General features: G+C 39.5%; 1 protein-coding gene across 1 annotated transcript in view; it reads left to right on the top strand.

Annotated features, from left to right (window-relative positions):
- Positions 1 to 23,281, top strand: part of CENPW (centromere protein W) — a 157,414-nt gene extending 134,133 nt beyond the window's left edge. Inside the window, exon 7 of the transcript XR_011049353.1 lies at positions 23,182 to 23,281. The gene's annotated coding sequence lies outside the window, so the exon portion shown is untranslated. The remainder of the gene's footprint in view (positions 1 to 23,181) is intronic.
- The last annotated feature ends 751 nt before the right edge of the window (positions 23,282 to 24,032 follow it).

The raw sequence follows: 24,032 nt of genomic DNA, 5'->3' as shown, positions 1-24,032 counted from the left end.
TTACATGTTTCTGATATGCCAGAAGTAATGGGACAACTCTTGTCTGGGGCTTCTACGTGCAACACAAATAATAATAATTTATGCAGGGAGGTAGGAAACTTGAAGTCCTTCCATATCCCTTATGAAAGGTTATTTAACAGCTCAGCTCCTCAGCTCAATGCACTTCTGAATTAATCAGTGTTAACCTCATTTACAGTAGGAATTCGCTTTTAGAAGGTCAGAAGTAGGCAGCAAGCTGTAGCATCAAGAGCTAGCAAAAGAGATTGAATTTGAAACCAAGATGCTCTGATTCTACTTTATTAAATCTGTTCTCCCTAAACATCCTCCAAGCCCTGCTCTGCAGCAGCTTCCGTGTTGATTAGTGACAGGAGTTGAGTAGAAAGTGACTATCATGCCAGAAAGACTCGGGGGCACTGAATCTGGAATGAGCCACACATATTTAAATCTAGCTAATGTAGTGACATCTTGAAGCAGCCTAGGGCAGAGAAGTTTCCTCTAAACAGAGGCTTCTAGCCCACAAGTCCTTGAATATTTTTTGTGAGTAAATGATCCTGTGGCATGTGCTCTAATTAAAATCATCTCGGGGCTGTTCCATATTACCCAGTACAATCTCTGGAGCTTGCTTCTTCACCTTCCTCTGCCTCATTCGCCAAGCCCTCCTTGTTTACATTCCAGCTGCACAGACCGTAGATGCAGCTGAACCCATCTAAAATGAACCACATGAATGGGGTGAGGAATGCCTGAAAGAATGAAGTTGTTGTGCTTCAAACTGTGTGTTATATTATAGTCCAAAGATGGTCTGGCAATAGAAGTCATTTGTACAGCCCGCCTTTAGGTATCACAATGAAGGGCGGAAACAGGGAAGATTAAATGATGACTTCTGAAATTCTAATCACAAATCATTCCCTTTGACTATGAGTGATGCTGTGATCATGACAAGTTACAAAGCTGTAAGTTTGACATGGGAGCTCTGTATAGCAACCTTTTGCCACAACCAGAACTCAAAGAACTCCAAATCTTCTAGAGTCATCTAGCTAGAGAAGAAAATTATAATATGAATCAATTATTTCAGTGGACATGTGCTTATTTACATATTGAAATGTAGAAAGCTCTGCTTCTCTGATGGAGAGCAAGGAAAAAACCTCAGAGACCATTTACAGCACCAGCCCTCCTTTCAGCACTTTCCAAAAATTCCCTTTATGTTTTTGATTATGCCCCATTCAAGTAAAGCTATGCTGTACCTTTATCACTCTCCCTCCATATTCCCCTCTTGCATGTAGAGATTGTTCTGTCCCTCTTAGGAAAAAATATAGAGAAGAAGCTATAGAAGCACAAACAGCCTTCTACTGTTTTTTTTACTGTCTTCATCGTGTAGTTTTTGCTGATATAAAAATATGATTAGAAACATTATTACTCTGCAGAACTACTGAAAAGCAGAAAAGGATGTTCAGGACTCACTGGGTTAATGACAAAAAACAAAACAAGGAAGACAAAAATTGCATTTTGGACAGGCAGTTTTGGAGCCTCACTGTCAGGTACTTGGGGTGCTAAAGATTTTATAGCTGTGGAAATTTTAATAATTGCAGGATGCCAATGGAGTGCTTGCATGATGACTGTCTATGATATTAATCCTCTGAAGACTGCAGTCAGTAATAGTTTATTCACTGCTGACAGGGCATTTTGTGCCAGGAAATCCAGGTTGCCAGAAGAAAGTGGTTGATTGTTATTGAACAGACAAGCATCAGAGTGTTTCTGTGGCCCACTCTATACCAGAGGTACTACAAAAGGGAAAATTCATCTGTAGATGTCAGAAAAATAAAAGTGGATGGGGGAATAGACACAGTAAAATCAGGACATTTGGATAATGTCTCTACTGAAGCAACAGTTAGAGACCAGAATGAAGTTAAAGTTTAGAAGAGATTGTATCTGATCTGGCAAATAGATGATGGAAGCAACTGTAGAAAATTTACTGCTTGAAGGAAGGACTTACTCTTCATAGCTGTGGTTGAAAATGTTTTCAGCCTTTTGCTTCTTGCAAATAGCCCTATTCTATCCAAGATGACTTAGTTTGCTCTCAAAGTTAGATATCACTGAGGATGAACAAAAGCACTTAATAGTGCTTCTAGGAGATTTGCAGTGGGAGTCCACGTGTTTTTTGCTCTCTCCAGTTATGTTCAGGTTCAGAATCCTGCATCCTGACTAAAGACAATAGTATCTGCTCCATTAGCATGTGAGTGACCTCCTGTATTCTGTCAGAAGCCATTTGAAGAACCCTCTTCTCAAAATGTGTAAAAACCTCTGTGCTAAGTTGGTGTAGTTTCCTTTTAAGCACAAAGGCAGACTGAACTGAGAGAGGCCATGTTACCACAAATGAAACCTATAATTTGCTCTTTCCTTTAAAGATGAGAAGCAGTTGAATATTGGTTACTGGGCTGAATACAGTAATATCCTGTGCATATGCTATAGACAGCGCTGCTAATAAGGCTGGTAACCATTTCTATAAAAATGTCTGTAGCAGATACAATCCTATTTCATGTAAGACTCTAATGAGTTTATTCAAGTGATATTAGCTTATAGCACAAAAATTAGTGGTGTTGTGAAAAGCAAAGACCTTCAGTTGTTGTTGAAAGTCAGTTCATTTAAACACCAGACTTGTTTACACAGTTGAGCAGAAAGCCTTATTAGACATAAAGAATATTCTGTAAAAGGAGGGACTGTGTTCTGGAAAAAATACAGAAAAGAGCTTGACTAATCAGTTGATCAGAAGTTGCCATTGCAATGGCATAAGATATTATCCCCATATGTGCTAATCAGAGGACTTTCCAGTTGAGTAAGAAATTGTATCACCTGTGTGAACTCTATTATCTGAATTAGTTTCTGACTGTTGTGCTTGGGCTTTATCATAAAAATGCTAGAAGGCAGTTGACATACTAAAGGGAGTTAAAACAGAGCAATAAGAATTATCAGAACCTTAAAAATGCTCCTTAACAAAACAAGGCCTAAGAAGGTCCACCTATTTTCATTTATTTATGCCTGGAAGTAGTTTGCTCACATCCCACTATTACTGGGAGAAGGTAGAGATTTTTAATAGGAAAATGTTTATAATAAGATTAAGTGTTTAAGTATCAACTGGATTAGACAAAAAGTACTCATTCTACCTCTGACTTTCACTATCTGCTTTCTGTGGCCATATCTGTATGTGAGTTCTTGGGATTAAATAATTCAAGGCTCTTCCTGGGCTGTCGTAAGAAAATACAAATGGCTAAAGTGGTTTGGAAGTCTTCTGATGAAATAGTTTGATGAGAAAATACTAATTTACTGAAGCTGAAATCTTTTGCAAAAACATCCCAGGTTTGAGAAATTCTAATTGAACCATGGACAGGATTCCAGCAGAGCAGGAACAGCGGTTTTCCTGGCTAAGTGTGTTTTGGTAAATTAAATGTTCTTGGGGCCATTCTCTAGCATTAAAGCCAACTGGCATGGAAGATTCCATATCCATATTGTGAAGATCTCTTACTCTCCATCGCAGGGTAGCTACCTCCAGTTACCTGTTTGGAACATTATGTAGGGCATGCTAGTTTTCAGACCATACACTACAATTGTTTGGGAAAATAGCGTCTGTCTCTGGCAAAAACATTCCTGGGATTGTTCTGCTGTTTTGTGGACAATCAAGTTTCAATGCCAGGAACAATTCCTGGCACTGTTTAATTCACTAGAGTAGATGCAGTTGTAGTGTGCTGCTGGAGATCCCAAGCTGCCAGGGTCAGTGGTTTCATGCTTCCTCACACAGTGGACAGATCCATGAACCAGCTGGGGTCCAGAGCAAGACACTCTAGAGACTAGCAGCAGCAGCATCTCACTGTGACATGGAAAAGATAACATTGGTTGACATCCTCCAGTAGTCCTGGTGATGTATTTCACTTCATAAACACTGTTCACCGCAGTTTCAAAAATGAAAAAAACCCCACCAAAAAGCCCCATAGTCTTAAAGCTGTAAAGTCTGTCCTAGTCCAAACTAGGACAAAGCCCTTGACATTGAAAGTTTCACAGGCCACCAAAAGTCACAACTTTTGTAAAATCAAATCAGAAGTTTATCTTGTGAAGCTTCAAAAAAAAAAAAATAACTTCAGCTGACGTTCAGAAGAGTCTTATGACCCAGGCTACCGCTGCTTCATAGTGTCCAAACAAAGACACTTATGGAAACAAAGTCATTCAGAATTATCAGGGTTTTTTGAAAATCTGAGACAAAAGGCATTAGCTTTTATACTCTGCAGGATCTGTGTTTTTCTCTTTGGTTTGTGCCGCAGTGGCTTTGTAAAGCTACAAAGCGCAATTGGAATAAATTGAAGAATGTTAGAGTCTCCTAAGTGGACTATGCCTTAGATACAGGATGGCATTAGAATATGCAAGTCTGAGTGGTTGGCAGCTGAACACAGAAGTCCCAATGGGACATGTGCCCTGTAGCCTGACAAGAGGTTACACTTGATATTTGCAGCTTACGTGCTATCCCACACAAAATCCCAGCAAGCTGCATTTTTTAACAAATAGTTTTATATGCCACATCCTCACCATTGATCACTCTGTCAGAGACTGCAAAAAGATTCCATTAACTTGTTTAGACTGGTTTCCCCATTGCTAAACAGCATTTGCTATTTGATGTTTGGTCTTTGCAACTCTTATGGCTGAAGTGTTAGAATGCTTTTACATAAGTATTATTTAGTTTTCAATTTTTCTCAGTATGGAGGAAGGAAAAATGGGCACAGAAAAATTTAAGGAAATTAAATTTTCATTACCCCAAACTGGGCATAGTGAGCCACTAGGATTCTGTCTGGAAAATTACTGATATTAAAAATTCTCTTCAAATTCCATTGGGAGGGGTGCTAAAACATTTATTAATGTGGATAATCTCTTTGTAAAAGAGTTGGTATCCAGTACCAGGTCCCCTCCCCTTCAGAACTGTGTGGCCTCCTCCTCTGTTATGCACACTCACATACTACCCCTGTGGCAATGACAGTGGTTGCTTGCACAGAAAATTAATAATAGGAAAGTATTTATGCATTTGTACTGTATTGAGTGTGATAAATGCTTTTCCCTTTCTGAAAAACAAAACACTTGCATTTTCTGCTTTTGTTCTTCATCTCCTCCCAGCTGTTTTGTTTCTCTTAGCTGGAAATGAGAATAACAACGGACCCTGTGGACTGCCAGTGGTCTATGGAGGGTTTGAAGGCCTCTATAATATCTTTGAAGCTCCTTTTTAAAAAAAATTCTGTCTCAGTTCATGTGAAAAGCTGTGTAATTCTTTCATCAGATCGCAACTGTTGCAGTGAAAGGACTAGACCTACTTTCTATCTTTGTCAATAGTGAGGGTTTTGTGGCCATGTGGCCCACTGGACATCCAGCATTTTATGTTTCCAGCCACGGAGAAAGACCAAAAACATTTGTCTAAAATGCAAGCTTGATATGAGGGTGATATAATGATGTTCTTCACCCAAAGTAGCAGGCCCAATATATCTTTTCAGATTGCAGTAAGAACATGAACATTGCCTGAGAAGCTTCTGAACATGGATCTCACAGAAAGGCAAATTCAGCCACTGTACATTATTTAAATACCCTGTGCATTATCTGAAACAGTGCAGGACTTTACAGCTATGAGAACCTCAAGTAGAAACCAGTGGTCTTTGGTACTTCTGAATGTGAAATCAGCACAACCAGAAGGAATAATTGGATTATGGTCCAGCAGTGTACACCACTCCAATGTTTCATCCTACTGAGGGCAAAGTTGCAAAAAAATTGAACTGTGTATCACAGCAAGTTAATCACAATTGCTTGGAAATTATAACAATGTGACATGAGACTCGTGAGCTACTTTGCCTTTAGTCACAGAAATTAAATCTCCTGGAAAACGTGGAAATTCACAAGTTGTTGGGTCATAGGAAGAGAGTTATAACTAAGACCTGTGAAATGGAAGAGTTATAACTAAGACCTGTGAGCTTTCACTGACACTGAGTGATTAGAGGTTTAGTAAAGCCAATTTAAAGAATATTAGTTTTCTGGAGCTAAAGAATTCATGCTTTTTTTGTTTTGGTTTGGGGGTTTTTTTTGGGTGGGGGTGTGTCTGACAGAAGTATTTAAAAGACCCAAGTAAGATGCTCCTTAGAGTAGCACATTTTTACACTCAAAGATGTTTGTGGTTTCAGAGGTTTTCACAGCCTTTATCATTTCTCAGTAATGGATTTTCATTAGTAGCTTGATTTGGCATGACTACTCATGTAAGGCACCACAACTTAACTGCATCTGGCTAAATAAACACTATGACCATTTACAGGGCAGTTACTACACAAATTGGAGGAAGAACCTGGCCCATAAGGTAATCAAGTTATTATGAAAGTAATATATCCCTTTTCCTTTCTATTAAAACCAGAAACGGGAAGACAAGGTGGTATATGCCAGCTTGGCCAAGGAATAACAACTTTTTAATTTTACATTAAAAAGTGTTTTTCTAAATTTTTGGTTCATAATAAAGAACACAGGAAAATATTCCTTACTTTATTAGTTGCACCAAAGTCTTGTTGCAAGTGAAGAAATAAGAAACTAAAATCTCTTTATGTGTTTCCTATTATATAACCAGCAGGTGATGCGAAGGACAAGCCCACACCACTCACTAGTCAGTCTGGCAATTACAAAACTCCAAACCAGAAAGGTGTCATTCACTGGAAGTGACGAAAGTGTAAGTGTTCAGGATGAGCACATGCCAGCTTATGGGACACATCCCAAGATAACAGTGAGGTTGCTGTGACTAGTATTCCAGCCTGACATTTCCAAAAAAGGTTTTGTCGAGACTCAATGAAAAAAATGGATGTTCATGTACATTAGTCGCTATGTGTTAACGTGTTCTAAGTGTCTGGTGTAGGGCACTATGATTTTGCTATTGGCTAATAAGATAGAATTCCAAATATGGCTTTTCTGAAGGTTGATTTAATTTGGTGTCCTGGTTTCATGGGGATAAAATTTATAGAATCACTTTTCTGTTACATTTTGTTTCAGTTTGTGGCCAGCCATGGTGATCAAAGCCATTAGCAGTGAAAGCCAGGGGAGCTGACCCAGGCTGGCCCACAGGTGTATTCTATATCATTAACGGCAGGGTCACTATAAATGGGAAAGCTTGGTGGGGGTGGGCTCTTCTTGCTTTGCTCCCTTCTTCCATCCTATCTTTCCCCTTCTTCTCAACGATTGCTCTCTCTGGAATAACTTGCCCCAACTCTGTGGGCTAAGTATACTTTTGTGTGTTTTGTATTAGCATTGATATTGGTTTCCTTATTTTATTAAATCTGTGCAAATTTTAACCCAGGAGTCTCCCTCCTTTTCCCAATTCCCTTTCTTGGTCGGGGAAGGGACATTGGGTGAGAGAACAACGGGTTATTGTTTAGCCCCGGGTGCAGGCTAAATGAAGACATTTGCTTAACACATGTTTATATACATTTCTTTTTCTAGAGTGGATTATTTAATTGGCATGATTCAATTGTAACACTGCCTTTTGCCAAAAGCTTCTAAGGAAACACAGCTACCATAGGATAAGAAGGAAGATCTTCACACAGATAAAAAACTAGTTAAAGTTAGGAAGCAAAGGATAGGAATAAAAGGTCACTATTCATACCAAAGGAGTTTGTGCACAGAGTGCCACAGTAATATGTGCTTGGCCCTGAGCAGCACAGGCCCAGGCATGGATTTCATAGGTAATTCAGGGAAGAGGTGAGCAATAGCAAAGTTTGCTGATGATGCTCAGTTACTTAAGGTAGTAAAACTGTCTGCAAAAAACTAAATAGGGTCACACAATACTGAGTGATGGAGAAATAAATGGCAGCAAAAGATTCAATGTAGGTAAACATAGTGACATGCGTGGAAAAATAACAACCTTAACTTTATTTATAGAATGATAACCTTTGAGTTGACTATTCCCATTTAGGAATGAGACCTTGAGAGAAAGAAAAGTATCAGTTCAGTGCTCATTCATGGAGAATGAAGCAGGCAACTTTCTTCTTCCACTGTATGACAAAGATGATGGGGTAGCCCCCTCTGAAACAGTGTGCGGAGCCCTGTTCCTCCACACCAAAGGGGATGTAGGGTACGAAAGTGGGTAACATGGGTGCTCAGAAGCAAAGAATATTTCCCAATAAAGAATAATAAAACAGATTTGAACTCTTTTGCATAGAAATAAGATGACACAAAGTGGATGGTATTCCATAATGATAAAATGTTCTGATGGAGAAGCCTAAGGACACAGTCAGATACACTCCAAAGACTCTGCTGGAGTGGTTCAGGGTGTGACGGTCTCCTGGTTGCTGCCCTCCTGCCCGAGTTCAGTGCCCTGGTAGCATAGTCAGCAGTGTAAGGCAAGCATGCACGATGTGCCTGCCGCAGTTCGCAGTCTAGTAACTGAAGTTTGTAATGGCAGTGGGTTTAAGCTGAGACAGTGAACACTGTGATAAACAAGCTAGAGAATGGCATGCTTTCTTGTGGGATGGATAATTCAAGGTGACCAGTGAAGTGACAAGGTGGGGATATTTAAAATTCTCACAAATAGATTCCTTGGAGCTTATCTAGTCACACCCTTTGTTTCCAAAAGACCATAGGACTTAAACTACTAAACCACTCATGCATTTTTCAAATGATCAGTATGTTGAAAAGTGAAGCCTCTTTCTTGAGAACATTTGGAACTGAGGCTTTTCTGTTCTTACATGTGAAAAATTCAAAGTCAATGAATATTTTGTTGTGTTCACATAGGAGTAGACAGTCTACTGTGCTACACAGTTTTAATCACCAAAGCCGATTCCAGGGTGTAGAGTCATGTCAATATTCAGCTACAACTATGAGCATGCTGCAACAGAAAACCCAAGCTAGACAGTGAAAATATAAGCATATAAAATATGTAACACTCACTAGCATAGACCCTGTTACTGTAGAAGTCAGCTTGTCAAAAATTTTCCCTTATAAAAGGGAAAATGAAATAGGTATTTTTGTGAATATTTATCTTCATTTTACCCTCTGTGTACAAGAAAAATTATAACAATGTATTTTTGCTTTCAGTGCAATACAAGTATATGTAAGTAGCCTACTGAATAGGTGTAATATTTACCTGCATTTCTACAAGTGTGTGTGTATATGTGTGTATATCTCTGCATATGTTAATCATAACTACAGAGTGGTTTATTATCCTCCATGATATATGTGTAAATATATATCTTCAGTATATTCTGTCACATTAATTAGATGCAATGTATCATAAAATTTAGTAGCACTAACTCATATTCATGGCTTAAACTATTTAAACCATATGTTTTTCATTTTTCTTGGATGTAGATTTTTTTCAGTAGATGGAAAAACAAATTAATGTAACTTGAAAGATAAGTGCAAAAATTCAGTTTTTCAAGTTTTTCTTTTTGATTTGAGGTATTATGAGAAAAAAAGTCAGTATTAGGCTCAGTATTTTCTGTTCCAAAAGAAAAATGGACACATTTGTTGCTTAGGTCCCAGGATAAGGATCTATAATATAAAAAGTGCCTAACTTCCAAAATAGAGAAATACCAGCTTGCTCTGTGCAATCATCGCATGCCTTTAAGTTTTAATAATGGCTGCAGCAATTCTCATGTGGGTTATATGTAAATTGCTGATATTTCCCTGAGCATTCTGCACACCCCTCTCCCTAAATCTGATGTCTGTTGTCTGAGACCTCAAGATGTTTTGTTCTTTAGAAATCAGGTTGGCTGTAGTGACCAGCTGTCACACAGACCTCCCCCCTTCCCCTACCCCTATCAGTAATAAGAGCAGGAAGAAGTGTCATCTCAGCTGCCTTTTTGTTTACAAGGAGCCAGAGATTTGTGCTAAGATTTAAAATATGATAGAAGGCATTGAAAATAAAGGAGTTAAACTTGAGAATATGTGGATGCTAAAAGGTAAGAGATATGTTTTTTCATTCAGAGGACTAGTTTAAAACTTTAACCCTCTTACTAGCATGGATTTTGGAAGCACCCTCCCATGTGGTACACAACCATCCTCTCTTTTTTGACCATGGCCAGCAAACCCATCCTTTTTCCTCCAGTGATAGCAGGGACTGTTATTGCACAGCAGCCCTGGGGCCTCCTTTTCTGGCTTCAAAACCACAAAAGCCCAAATGTTAAAGACATTTTGAGACTTGAGTTGACCGTTTCTTTTGGTTTTTCACTCTTCTTCACTTCCCATGTCTGATCAGGGTTGGAAATGGAAGTGTTGAAAGACTATACTTATGTATTATTTATTGAGCACTGACACTGTGCTTGGAGTTTAACGACCCAGTGAAATACCACAAAAAAGACTACTTTTACCGTATTTCAAGCCCGACCAGAAAGAGAAATTACTGGAAGTTTCACAAGAATACCCTTTTTTTGCAAGACTTCCAGGCTAGTTCTGAAGATCAAAGATGGTCAAACAGTCTGGTTGAAACTCAAATGAACGTTCAGATATTGGGTCCTTAGCCAAACCAAAGTGAACCTCTGAATTGTAAGGTTTGTTCTCCCTTCTGTCCTTCAATATTGTTAATATTCAGGTTAAGCCTGCCTGATTCAACATGGAGTTTCTATTTGATGCATAGACAATGTTTTGGGTTCTCTGTGTATGCTTTTTATGGTTTGGTAACAAGCTTTTAGAGACCAGTTTTAAATGATTTGATGTGAAATCTAGTGGCTCACAGTCACTTACAGGGCTAATCCATATCCAAGGGAACGTGAGCTATTCCTACAGCAGATATTAGAATAATTGCGCTATTCTGTTATAGGAAAGAAAAGGTCAATGTTAACATACCGTGAGCAAGGCTCATGCATTGTACCTTATATGTTAGAGTTGGTGTACTGCTCCACACTAATGAAGTGACAAAATTTGAGCTTTTGTGTTTTGGGTTTTTTTTAAGCTCTCACCCACTTACGGTGGAGTACGTGTTTGCAGAGAGTTATCAAGGTATTTCAACTCACTCTAATTTTGTACCCAAGCTTGTTTGATTAGCTGCACCCACATTTTTGTTATAAAAGTAATAAAGTAAGTATAAAATAAATAAATACATATAAATAATTTTTAAACAGGTAATGTCTTCCTCATGTGAAATTTCACACTGACCTTCACATTTCCAGCCCTTGTGAATTTCTCCCCTTGGCTGGTTGTTTCACGATAGAATTTTCCATGTTGCTTCTCTTGTGGACCAGCATTTCCGTGATCCTTCGGTGCTGTTGTCCATGTCACCTCTGTCATCCCTTCAGGGCTGCCATCACATGCCTTGACATGTAATAAAATTATGATTAACAGCTTTGAAGACCGTCTTATCTACATGTATATTGGTACAGCTGGGTCACACAGAGAGTAGGATACATGACAGGGCGCTCTTCTGATGCTAGCTCTGTGTCAGTTTGCTTTGTGACTTGGAATAGGCCTGTTGGTTTCGCATGGCATTATTTCTCTATCTGTGAGGGCTGGTACATACACTTCCTAGGTCAAAATATTTTGAAGCCTGTATCTGCAGAGAGCTCTAGAAAAGCTGCATATGATTATGGCATGGCAGCAACAAGTATTTAAACTTAAAGAGAAAGAACCACCCTGGTTAGAAAAAAATTAGATTTGGGTCCCTGACTTCAGAGACTTACTTCAGGGAAAGAGAAAGTTTTATATTCTTAATATTGGGTGCTTTATGATATTCATGAAAGTAAAGCCAGATTTAAAAATACTTGGGCTGTGCTGTTAATAATGCACTTGAAATCTACAGCTATAACTCCAGCTTTAATGAAAACAAAGTGTGGGCCTAGCTGCATATATATGTCACATACTGTGCAGTAAAAACTTGCTCTTGCATAAAATCAATATTTAGTGGTCAAATTTCCCTTGTTTCCCACTAATAACGGATGGAGTCATATGGTTCAGTTGTAAATCCACCAGCTGGAAGTAATGAGAGGAACTGTCCATAGCAATATGAAAGATATACATGCCTATTCAAAGTCAGCCCATCTGTGGAGATCCATGGAGAAGGATAGTAGGGAATTTTATATAGACATACAGTAAAACAGTCTCTCATGATACTGTAGGAGCTGTGGGGGCCTAATCTTTACATTTGACTATTAAATTAGGAAGGGCAAAGCTTACACAATACCAATGGTATTAGTCATGTCTGGAGGGGCATCCAATACCAGATGTCACTTTTCTGATCTTTCATGCTCAGGTCTTACAGTTTTTGGCACGTCAGAGTTCGCATCTGAATACAATTTAAGTTATAACAATACAATCAGCATGTCTAACTATTTTTGCCTTTCTCTCTGCTATTTTGGGAGTCAGGCTATGGTGAGCCTCTGCTGTTTAATCTAAAAGCCTTCCTTGTCCCCTGTCTCAAGCCTCATGAGGTAATGCTGGGGGATGTCAGAGAGTGGTGTTAAGGAACTGCTGTTTGACAAGTGCTACTGGTTTTAAATTGAATTGCTTGTTTATTGGCTGCACAATTCATCTGTTAGCATAGCATAGAAAAAATAATGTTGACAGTAAAGTAGTAGTTTTTGTTGTAGAAACTATTTGACTTAAGTGAACATCTTGCTGTTTGAATGTGAATGCAGTGCTGTACAATATAACAGGAAAAGTTTATTTATTTAACAGGCACACAAACCTTACCACCTTCATGATCAGACAAAAGGAAATACATGTAGGGAATTGTGTGTGGAGGAGCATAGCCTGCTCTTCTGACTTGTTGTAAGATAAAGTCATCTCCCTTTATGCAGATTATTCATGTTTATTTATGACATTCTTTGAAAGGAAAGACACACAAATGCCTCAGGGCAATGGCCCAAAGTAAATAACTTGTCATAATATACCTTGCAAATGATAATGTAAACCACAGGAAACCCGTGGAGGAGATGCACATACATTCCAAAGCTGGGAAGTTATTGAATGTTTAGGCTTAAGGAGCAGATAGTTTTGATTGGGGATACTTCCCTTGTTTCTGTATGTTAGATGGATTACTCTGCATAAGTGATATCCATTGTACTGTGTTTATTCTTTTCCGCTTTTGTTCACCAATCACTGTGATGTCTGCTCCTTTCCCAAATATGTTCTGTATAATAAGTATGTTAAGTCTGACAAGGAATGGATGGTAATGCAGCATCAATGCCCTCTGGGATTAGTGAGTGCTCTGGTTATTTTTGTGTCTCTGTAAGCTCACGATCCAGGCATTCGTATAGACGAAATCTTGACTCCAGTTCAACCCAGAGAACTTCCCACTAGGGGAGCTGGCAGCCTGGGTTTGAGCAGTAGCACCAGGAGCCACATCTTATCATTTCTTGTTGCATTCAGGCTTGTTGCTTTGTATTAGGTGTTTGGCCCAAAAAAGGACTTAATGGAGTGCACATGAGGTGAATTCATTCAGTGTTTTGTTATGGATTATGTATATAAAGAAGCCCTGGACTTAAGCAGAGGCAAGATTGCTTAGCTGCTATGTAAGGTGCTCTACAGCAAGATTATTTGTGGGAATCTTAGGGCCTGTTTACTATGTTTTCATATAGTCTTATAGCTGGATGACTTGGTTAAAAGCTTGAATCTTGAGCTAGCTGTAGGTAAATCAGTTGTAGCCAATTTGGGTACTTCTGTACTAGTAGATTAAACAGTGCCAGAATACTGACTGGCACATGATCACTTCTACTGTTAATTTGTTATCCTGCTTTTTAGCCCTGTTTCAGCCTGAGCCAAAAAACACTCTTTGAAACAGTTCCCAGGGACCGTTCAGGAGTCAGCAGGAATAAGCAAGAGACTGCTACCACTAGGAAGTTTAGATGAAAAGCACTTTCCTATAACAGCTGGGTATAGAATAGTCCCCAGCTCATTTTATTTAGTAGGGAGACGTAGTTCTTGAACGGAGCATTGGGCACTTCATATCTACTACATAAAACACACAGTATTTTTTTTTTTCCTTTCGAGAGTTTTCAACTAGCTCTTGCTAAGAAGGTTTCTCTTCTGAGCCACAAACTTCAGGAATTATTTTTTGAATATATTTTCAAATATATTCAAAGAGTTATGGCTGTTACCTTTTGTTTTCCCTTCAAAACCAAATGAACTCAAAATTTAATTGTGCTTCTAATTGTGTTTTGATTATTATTTTCACATACAATGTATTTTTTATTTTTCTTATAGAAGGATAGCAGTCCTTTAGGTCTAGGTTGATCCACCTTAACATCAGGCATCTTTAAAAGGCATTTCAACCTATCTAACCTCTGAATTATACCCTGGATGTGCTCTTCTCTGTCTAGTAGGGGGAACCCAGGGAAACAAGACTTCAAATTTAGGTGGTGACATTATACAGTCTGAATCTGAATTTAGTTTTGTTATTGTTGCATTTCACTGAAGCAGTTAGCACAGCAGGATCTTGAACTTTGTTGGAATTTGTGGGGATTTCTGTCATACAAGTTTTTAATAATATTTTTCATGAAATATTTACCTGAATATTCCTTGTTGTCTTTTGTTTTGTTTTGTTTTCCTCTTCTCTACTTTGCAAGTTTTTGGAGCTGGACCTGGCTATGCAGGGTGACCGTCTTGTATAAAGTGCCTAGTGTATGGAGAGACTAGCCTGTGTCCTCATTCTCTATTCATGTATTACATCCAAGCCTCTGTCATTGCATTGTCACTACAACTCAAAGTTTGTGATCCTATGTGTAAAATAAGCATCACAATGAAGATTTACCTAGGTTCTTCTTTTCTTGAGTATCCCCAGTAATAAAATACGAAATGAAGCAGCAGAGTTCTTCAACATAACAAAATGGTATGCTTTTTAAAGGAAACTACTGTGGTGGATAAAATGACTTGCAATACAATCATATCAGGAAGACAATGACACAGTTGGGTTGGGTCTGACCTTCTACAAAGCCCAGAGGAGTCTGCATCTGGTATTTTGATTTGCACCCCCTTCTGAATGTTGTAAAACAGTAAGCCATAACAGCAAGAAAATATTGCAAAATTGCCCTGAAGTGAAATAATTTCAAACATGCCAGCCTACCCCTACCTTTTTTTTTTTTTGAACTAAAAAGAAATTACCTCCCACAGTCCTGAGAATTAGAAGCCAGGACAGATTTCTTCCAGTGTGCTGTGCAATTTCCCCCCCCGCCCCTTCCCTAAAGAGGTAGGATTATGTAACCTAATAAATAGGTCTCATTACAGAGCCACTGACAGACAGACATATAGTTTGCTGCCAATGGGCATGCGTGCTGAAGGTGAGCGTGCCGAGAGTGTGGTGGAAGTGAGCAGTGGATGCAGCACTCAGAAACCATCTGGCTGAAGGAGGTCGTGCCTGTTGCATAAAGCAGGGGGAGATAAGGATATCAACAGCATGGAGGGTGACGTCCATCAATCAACTTCTTCATTATAGCAAGAAAGAACACTGTGGGTCTTTGGGAGGAAGAAGGAACTAGTGATCCCTCATCTCACAGGTGGCAACTCTAAAAAGGCTAACCTTTCACATTTGCAGGGGCAGGCAGAATGAAGAATGTGTTTTTAATGAATTACCCATAACCACACACACACACAGATCTACACAATATCCTACTTTCATATATATTTCCCCTTCAGGATAAAATAATTAAATTGAAAATTCTCATTATTTATTTTTAAAAAGCATAAAAGTGTATCTTACCAGGAAGCAAAATTTCAAGTCTCTGATCAAGCAAATAATTCTCTGTAATAAAATGCACAGAATTATTTTCTGCATTTCTATTTCATTTCAAAGGATATAAGAATGGCAGAACAAGGAAATATGCCAGAAGGTAAAGTGACTAAATGAACACTCTTGGCATTTTTACTCATCCGAATTAAGAATTAGATGATTAATTAAATATTGGTCTTCAGGGACTGAAGTATGAAAGTCTGGTCCTTCCACACATTCAAATACATGCCAGAGTATATAGGGGAAGTTTTTGCATTCCTCTTGGAAATGACGCTAACCACCAGAGGCAGAATACAGCTTACATTTGTAAAGGCAAGAAAGAGCACAAAACACTTTAGGATCTCCAACGATGACCAAGAGAATAAAACTGACAGAGCAGGAAGCCTCTGAAAGGCTTTTAATCATTCATATTGTCCTGCAAAGGAAAGAAGAGGCCTGAAATCAGGACCCTCTGTGCTGTCCAGGTAGCCTACAGGCATGTAAGTGAGATGTCTAACTTGACAGGCTAATAAATGTCTGTTAATTCAGCATACAGCAACTGTAAGTAAGTGCCTCCAGAGGAAGGCATGGATACCCTGAGTTACCCTTTTTTCCCACCAGTCATAGAAGATCAGGGCTAGAAGGGTGACTTAGATCCTAACCAATTCCTAAATTCAGAGAGAGGTCTAAATCTCCATCTATTTCTCTTCCTTGATCATGCAGGGATCCTGGAACACCATTCAATGCTTACAGAGAACAGAGATAAAGACAAGCTCAGGTGGACTGGACCATATGGGTCACAATATCCTACAATAAGCTTTGGAGCTAGCACTTAGATGGTAAGGTAATGCTGAGTTGATTTTAAAGGGACTGCTGCTCTGCAGTGCTTCAGGGTTTACGAGAAGATCGAATCTGCAGTCACTACTCTCACTAAACATTCACTGATGTCAACTTTCTCCTTCACAGGGAAATTGGGATTTGGCCTTGCCTGCAAACCAACTCCCTAATGTCCCAAAGTAGCCAGACAAAGGAAAAATATGTTTGTAGGATGGGGAGGACTTTTTTCACTCACTTCTCAAATGATAGCCATGTTTTGGCAGTTGTAATGAAGTCAATGAGGAAAGACATTACTGAGAAAAAGGCGTCTCTAACAGGGATCACAGTTTCTCGTGTATCATTATTATCCCAGTGTTCACCTCAGATTGTGTGCAATAGATTAGGTGCACCTTTCTTCCTCCAAAAGCATCAGCAATCAATCAGGTTAGAATTAAGAAAGAGCTAACAGAGCCTTTACTTTTGTAGATCATTAAAAATGACCCGAGGGACCAATTTTCTATACTTTTGCTCAGTTTCCTTCTGATTCCAGTCATTAAGAATGAGATACACATAGTCATATGGGGAGACAATGAACAAAATTCTCCTCTTGCTTATGCCAATGGGTTCTGTTAAAGTTGAACTGGAATAAATGAGATGAACATTTGCCTGACTTTCTCTCAGCAGCTTTAACTCAAGCACAGATGAAACTAAATTCCTTTCTCAGTGAAAGGTACCTCAAATGAAATCTGAAGTGACTGAATTAAATTGCGTTATAGCCCTGCAAAGATCAGGAGGTCAAATTCAAATTTGGTGCAAGCAGTGGTAATGAAGTTGACCTCACACAGGCTGACTGTTCTTTGTTTCAGTGCTTTGTCTAAACTCAAGTATATCGCTAATAAGTGGTATATGCTTCTTTATATCAGCGATACTGAACTATATTTTAACCCAGTAACTGAACTGAAGTACTAGGAAATGACCTGCCCATTCGCCTGCAAAAGTGTATTTAAGAAATATTATGCCACTGCTGAAGAAATGTAGGTTTGTGTGACTTAAATAGGCAATATTTTTATATTGGTCCTTTTCAATGATAAAGGAGCAACAAGAGAAAATACCTCAACTGGTTTACCAAATGAGTAAGAATTCTTTCTCAGCTGTGCGGGTTACCATACAGTAGAGTCCATATGCAAAGAGATCTGTCTGCACGTGATAGTTTGCAAAGTTTATTTATTTAAAGAAACCTCAGATTAATAAATCACACTCTGCAAGCTAAATTACTGTAACATTAGGGAGCCCTGAAATGATCTGTAGCCTTGGCCATTTGGATGAATGCACTGGTCATGAGTCAGATCTGATGATATATTGCTCTGCTCCTATGCAATTTGTCATACAAGAAGCTTCTGAAGTAGTATGCTGTGCTAAGGCTGGGACCAAGGATGGGGAGAGAAGCTGGCAAAAAATTTCAGGTCTTAATTATGTATCTCTGATGACAGAAACACAAAATATTTCCTCTGTTAAAAAGCTAAGCTTTTCTGGTTTTTTTTTTTCCTTTTTTTTTCCTCTCTTCTTTTTTGTAAAAAAGAAAGGGATTGTAGCAGACATATTTGAAACCTGTTTAGAATCTTCCTGTGTGAATTCCTTCATTTTATAGTCCAGGGATGTCATCAAAATCAAACCTATCAGGTTAGCCCAAACACACACACACATGCACTGCTTTTGGGAAGGGAGAGGAAAGAAGGGGAGAGAAGGAGGTAGAGGTAGAAAGAGAGAGGACAGGAAATAAAAACAGAAGACAATTGCAAACATTTCCTGGAGACATATTTTCTAACCCCCCCTCATCCACAGGCCCCCTTCCTTCCCTCAGCAGCATTTGTGAGCTCTAGTTTCTACTGAAAACTGGTCCCGTGCATGTCTCAGCTGGGCATGTAAACCATGCCAAATCCCTACTGAAAGCTTTAAACCCTGAGGAGAGTGTACCTTGCTAGCAACCACAACAATGCAGACCACTCCTTTACACTAAGCAGTGTAAAAAAATGTGCTGGAACCGACAAGAAAGCAGACCTGTGCAGTGCAACCTTTGTGCGGGCACTCTCATCTCTGGCTATATGGAATACACTGCTTATTCAGGACCTGGTCATTTCCTGGAGCAATATTTTAATGTTACACTTCAAACGTCATGATATAGTACAGGGAGTTGAACGTAGCGGTCATAACTCTTTTTTTAACACTGTTTTCCTAACCATCAAATACCAGCTATATCTGCCCTGGAAAATTCTCTGTAGCCTAGTAGGAACTATGACTGCAGAATACTAGGTGTCCAAAAAATCTAAAAAAAAAACTCTTAGTAATAGCACTGTCCTTTAGTTATGCTGGATCAATAGCTTCTCACAGGCTTCTAACATCCAACAAAAGCATCTGTCATCGAAGATATTGCAGGTGACAACATGAAGCAGTCATGCAGAGACTCTTACTGCTTTAATAATCCCAGTTATGTAGTTCCTGATACTCCCAGACACTCATCTGGTTTCCTGTTCTATTTTTGCCTATCGTGATTTGATGTCAAAATCTCTAAAGCCAGGGCATAGATCCAATGGGCTCTGATTCTATTTCCTAAATCCTAGTTAACATGTTTTAGAAGGAGTTGTGTAAGTTGACCTACTTGTAAAGTGTGATATGTGTTCTCTCTCCCTCTCTTCTCTTTCTTATTTATTCAAAGGAATACAGTGAGAGCTCATCTGTGTAACTTGCCAGGCATCCTATAAAATGAAATTGTCATGACACACCAAGGAATCTGAAAACACTCAAAAACTGTCTTATTCTGAGGTAGAAATCAAACTGAAATTGATCCTGAAAGGAGATAAAACCTCTGAAAAAGTTTGGGGTTTTCCTGATCAAAGAGAAATATCTTATATGTGAATTATGCTTCACACATAAGAGTTAAATATGACTATTTCAAGATTGTGAGTTTTAAAAAAGTAATGATGTTTTCTACAGAAACTGTTGGGGAACAGTACATCTTCCTGGCTTAGCAGTGCCGCTCAAAGCCATTCGTGTTATATATTAGATTTCTGGCAATAACTGGCCTGCTACAAGTCTCCTGGGAAGTGATGTTTGCCCACTTCCTAGTTTATCAAGAGATCAAAACTTTTATCTGAATTACTGTCATACATCTTTAAAATTCAATCCCTTGTGTTAATTAGTTATGTAATCACGCCTAACACTTTCGGAGATGGAGTAGAAAAGGATTGACTTGGTAGGTGAGAAAAGATCAAAGCAATGCTCTAACAAATTATTATGGTAATTAGTATTAGTCTTGTAGTTCATCTCCAGGGGGCTTTTAACAGAAGCTGTGAGGGCTTGGGAAAACCCACATGCAGGGTAAGCATGCACTTGAAGAAACAAAGCTTGCCAAGATCACCAGGCAGTCTGGCAGGGGGATTGGAGATGAGTGGCAGGACAGGAAATTAAAAGGCATATCAGGTAGTGAAGGGGAGAAGTGATCTGAGTGTGCTACACAATTTTCAAGATGCAAGAGACCCACTGCATGTCTGCATTCCCTTTCAGCCCTGCAAAAAGCTCTAATAACCCTTAGATTTGTTGAGTCTTAGCCAAAAGGGCAGCTGTTGCTGGGGTTTTCATCAATCATGGAAGCACAGATGTCAAAGATGGACGGTAGTCCTTCCTCCCCCCCCTTCCACCTCCCGCATGATTGTTATCTCCCCTACATCTGCTGACACTTGCTACAATCTCGTTTTAGACAATTCAAGCCATGGGTTATACCATTTCCCTTGAGAGGCTATTACACTGCCAAGTGAGGATGCTTCTCATGGAGGAAGAATTTCTCCTGGAGCTGCCGGACACATGGGAGGGAGCACTCCCCTTCGGGGAGGTGCAGCATACACCCTCCTACTTCTGCAGTACGACTCCATCAGCTGGGGAATATGGAGCGTATAGGTGTCTGCCGCTATGCTCCCTGCGAATGCCTTTCCCCAGGGTGTACAGTCAAAAATGCCCAGACGTGGCCATCGATGCATGGAGTATGCAGAGACAGGGTAGAAACAGACTTGACTTTGCCTCCAGCCTGTTGTGACAGTACTGCACCCCATAGTGAATGGGCTAATGAAAGCCCTGTGTGATCCCTCCATTCGCACCCCAGCCTCCTAATGCAATGTCTAATTATTCCCCAGTCTAATTTGTTCCCCATTAAGGCCTTCATAGTGATATCCACAGGCAGGGGTCCAGTCCCCTTCATGCTACTGCTTATGTTATTGCAGGAGCCATAGAAGTCCCCTGAGATGACTCCCTTAGTGATAAAGCTATTTCTTATGGTTCCCAGGGGGAGGGAAGGTGATGTTGTTTGTCTCTTTGGAAGGACGATGCTAATGCCGATGACAATGACAGCCCTGCAAGGTCTACTTGGGCTGGCCTGCTGCCGAGACCGCAATCTGCCCATCCCTGCAGTCTCAGCAGCCGGCCGGCTGACAGTGCCGCTGCCTGGCTGACGCCCCCCAGATTGGCAGGGCTCCTTTGCCAGGATGGAAACTGCCTCTAGTGAACAGCTCGTTATTAGTGCTCTACTTTTCGCAGCAATTAAGTCAAGAACCATGACACCTGTTCATCTCACCTCACTCACAGGAATTAACATGCCATATGGGAAAGAGATTTGCATGGGGGGTAGGGGGGAAGAGCTTCCTTGCGTCTGTTAAAAGCAAATAGCAATGCATTTGAGGTTCTTCAGGGAATAGCAGACTTGATGAATTTACAAGATTTTTGAGGAGAACTGCTTTTACCCCGGGGGTGGTGAAAATGTCCCAGATAATTTGATTTTAAGTAGATGTTCACTTTGTGTTTTTACTTCTCTCCATGGCTGAGGAATACTTACGCCCCAGTGAAAACCACTGAAGAGACCCTGACAACACCTCAAATCTGTTTGATAATGAGAATATAACTGCCTCAGTTTGGATGAACAATATTTTAATCTGTGCTACTTACATGTACAAAGGCTCTGAAATGGACCTCGGGTTTGCCTAGGGATTTGCTGTGTGTATCTACTTAAGCAGTGAACCTGAAAAATGGCATAATTGTTCATCTTGCAAAGAATTACCTCATTCTGTCTAATCAACCTGACAGGGCAAAACAAGCCAATCTTTTAAAAAGATGTATTTTTTTCCAGGAAGATGTGGATATTAAGACGGTATGTAGATGCTGTTGGTTCCAATTAAAATCAATATCTGTCCTGATTTGTGGCTGTTGTCTCTGTGACAGCGAGGGGGCTAGATAAGGGGACCCATCTGCTCAGCTTTCCCAAAGGGGCTCCAAACAAGTGAATGACCTGCAGTGTTTATTATTAAGTTTTCAAAGGGAAACTTGTTTTGGTCTAATTGAAGGAATAATATGAGAGAGGTTATTTCTGGTCAGTTCCCTGCTGTTTTCACTCCAGAGAATATATTCCAGGTGTTAGCTAGGCGATGCTATGATACAGTATTGACTTTCCCTTGTGTTTAGGCATGCTAGTGCCAATGGACTAACAAACTGCAGTTATGAATGTAAAGCAAACCCTTTCAGAGAAGCTTTTTACTAACTATTTAGTAAGCCAGATGGATAAAGGCTGCACTTGTTTTCAAAAGCTCCATTCTCCAGGAGCAAAGTAATGTAATTTTTCAATCTCCTTGTCCTTCTTTTTCATCTATTTTATTTCCCCTCTTTTCTCTTGTACTCTTAGCAAAAGACTGGTTGTGAGAGAGTGTCATTTTGTGATAAATATCTCATGTAGCTAACAGTTTCTTCCCCTTTCTATGACAACAAACTTCATGGGTAATATCTAAGTAATAGGGGAAAATATGGATCTACAAGTTACACAAGTTTCATGTGGTATACGATAGATAATCTTTACTGGATGATTCTTTAAAATAGCGTATGATGTCATCCCTGTATCATACATGTGTTAGCTATTGTGTGTATGTGTCTTTAGACAGGCAAACCGAAAAAGCAAGGCACGTGCAGGGTAATGACTCAGCCTAAGTCTGGGAAGTGAAATGGCTACTGACTCTGGCTTTATGTCTTCAGGCTGGGTCACCCAGATAGAGAAGTAATATACTCAGGAAAGCAATCTCAAGCAACAAAATATATCGTGTTATATCAACAGCTGGGAAGAACAAGGGTTTTCAATTTGGTTGCTGGACTGAACAACTGGAGAAAGATCCTCAGTTCAGGTAGAACTGAAATAGGAGCTCTTAGAAGTTTTTGAAAAAAATGAAAAAACTCCTGTGAAGTCGATTTGAAATGTTTGGTTTGACTTTTTTTTTCCTTTTAAAATACTGTTCTAAGTATCTAAAAAAAAATATGACTGCCTTTTCAAATAATATCTTCTGACTTCTCAAAATTCCTCCTATATCCTTTTGTTTAGGTTTCTGCATATCTTAAATGAATGTGATTTAATTTCACAAATGTGCTTGAGTATTGCATTAGATTCAATATACTGGTAATGTGGGCTGCAAAAAATAAATGTAAATTCTCTGCATAGGAAATTTAATACGAATTTAATTGTCATGGAATTTATACAAACGATAGAACAAGGGTTTATTTTTGTTGGTAATAGTAAATGTGCCTTCTAATATGTGTTTTTAGTCATCCTAAAGTTATTCAGGATTTTGAGTCAAAATTTTTGTGTTCTTTTCTCCCAGGGAATACGGAAGATAAAGACACAAAACAAAACTGCAGAAGAACTTGCTGTCATCTCCCATCTGCCCTATATCTTCATAGTCAGGGCACTCTTTAAAACCAGAACAAGACCACGCTTCATTCCCACCTTTACTTGCTTGACTTTGAACTCAACTACCACTCCTGCTCCAAGAAAGTGCAGACAGCAGCGGGTTATAGACAGCTGAGGAAAGATGTTCTCAGTTTCTTCTGATGACACTTCTCCTTATAATCACTGAAGCAGCAACTGGAAGCCACGTTCAGCCCTTTGGCAGGTAAGGTCATCCTGGATGAGAGCAGCAACCCATGAGCTATTGAGTGAAACAGAGATGCTGCTATCTCCTTCTTCTCCAGTGGGGTGGCAAATCTTGCTTTTCATTTCGCTTGCTTTTAACTTCACTTCAACCAACTTCCAGCCTCCTGCTCCTTTTTTTTTTTTCTTATTTGGCTGCCAAGCTGAAAAACTTCTTATTCACACAGACAAAATATAGCCACTAAATGTAATCCATTAAATAGTTTTAGCACTTTATTAGGGGATGGGGATGTGGGTATGTATAAAGTGTCCCTTGGCTTTCTAGCAGCTTGTTTTCTTGCACCAAGCTGGTTGCATTGCACCAAGAAGTCTTTACTAATCAAGAAAAAAAAATCCTTAGTTCTCTGCTGTGCTGATGCAAGGAGATGGGGAGAAGCTATGATCCGGGGCCAGCCATTGTTTCAGAGCAGAATGCTGAGGTGATTGACAGTTGCAAATTAGTGGGAACGATTTTTAGACAGGGCTTGTCACATGAGGGCCCGGCCATCCTGGACACGCTGTCTGTGCCTTAGCTTTCTAATT

This window comes from Nyctibius grandis, chromosome 1 (assembly GCF_013368605.1).
Source record: "Nyctibius grandis isolate bNycGra1 chromosome 1, bNycGra1.pri, whole genome shotgun sequence".
Lineage (NCBI taxonomy): Eukaryota > Metazoa > Chordata > Aves > Nyctibiiformes > Nyctibiidae > Nyctibius > Nyctibius grandis.
Note: the sequence above shows the minus strand (reverse complement) of the source record. Positions and strands in the feature narration are given on the sequence as shown.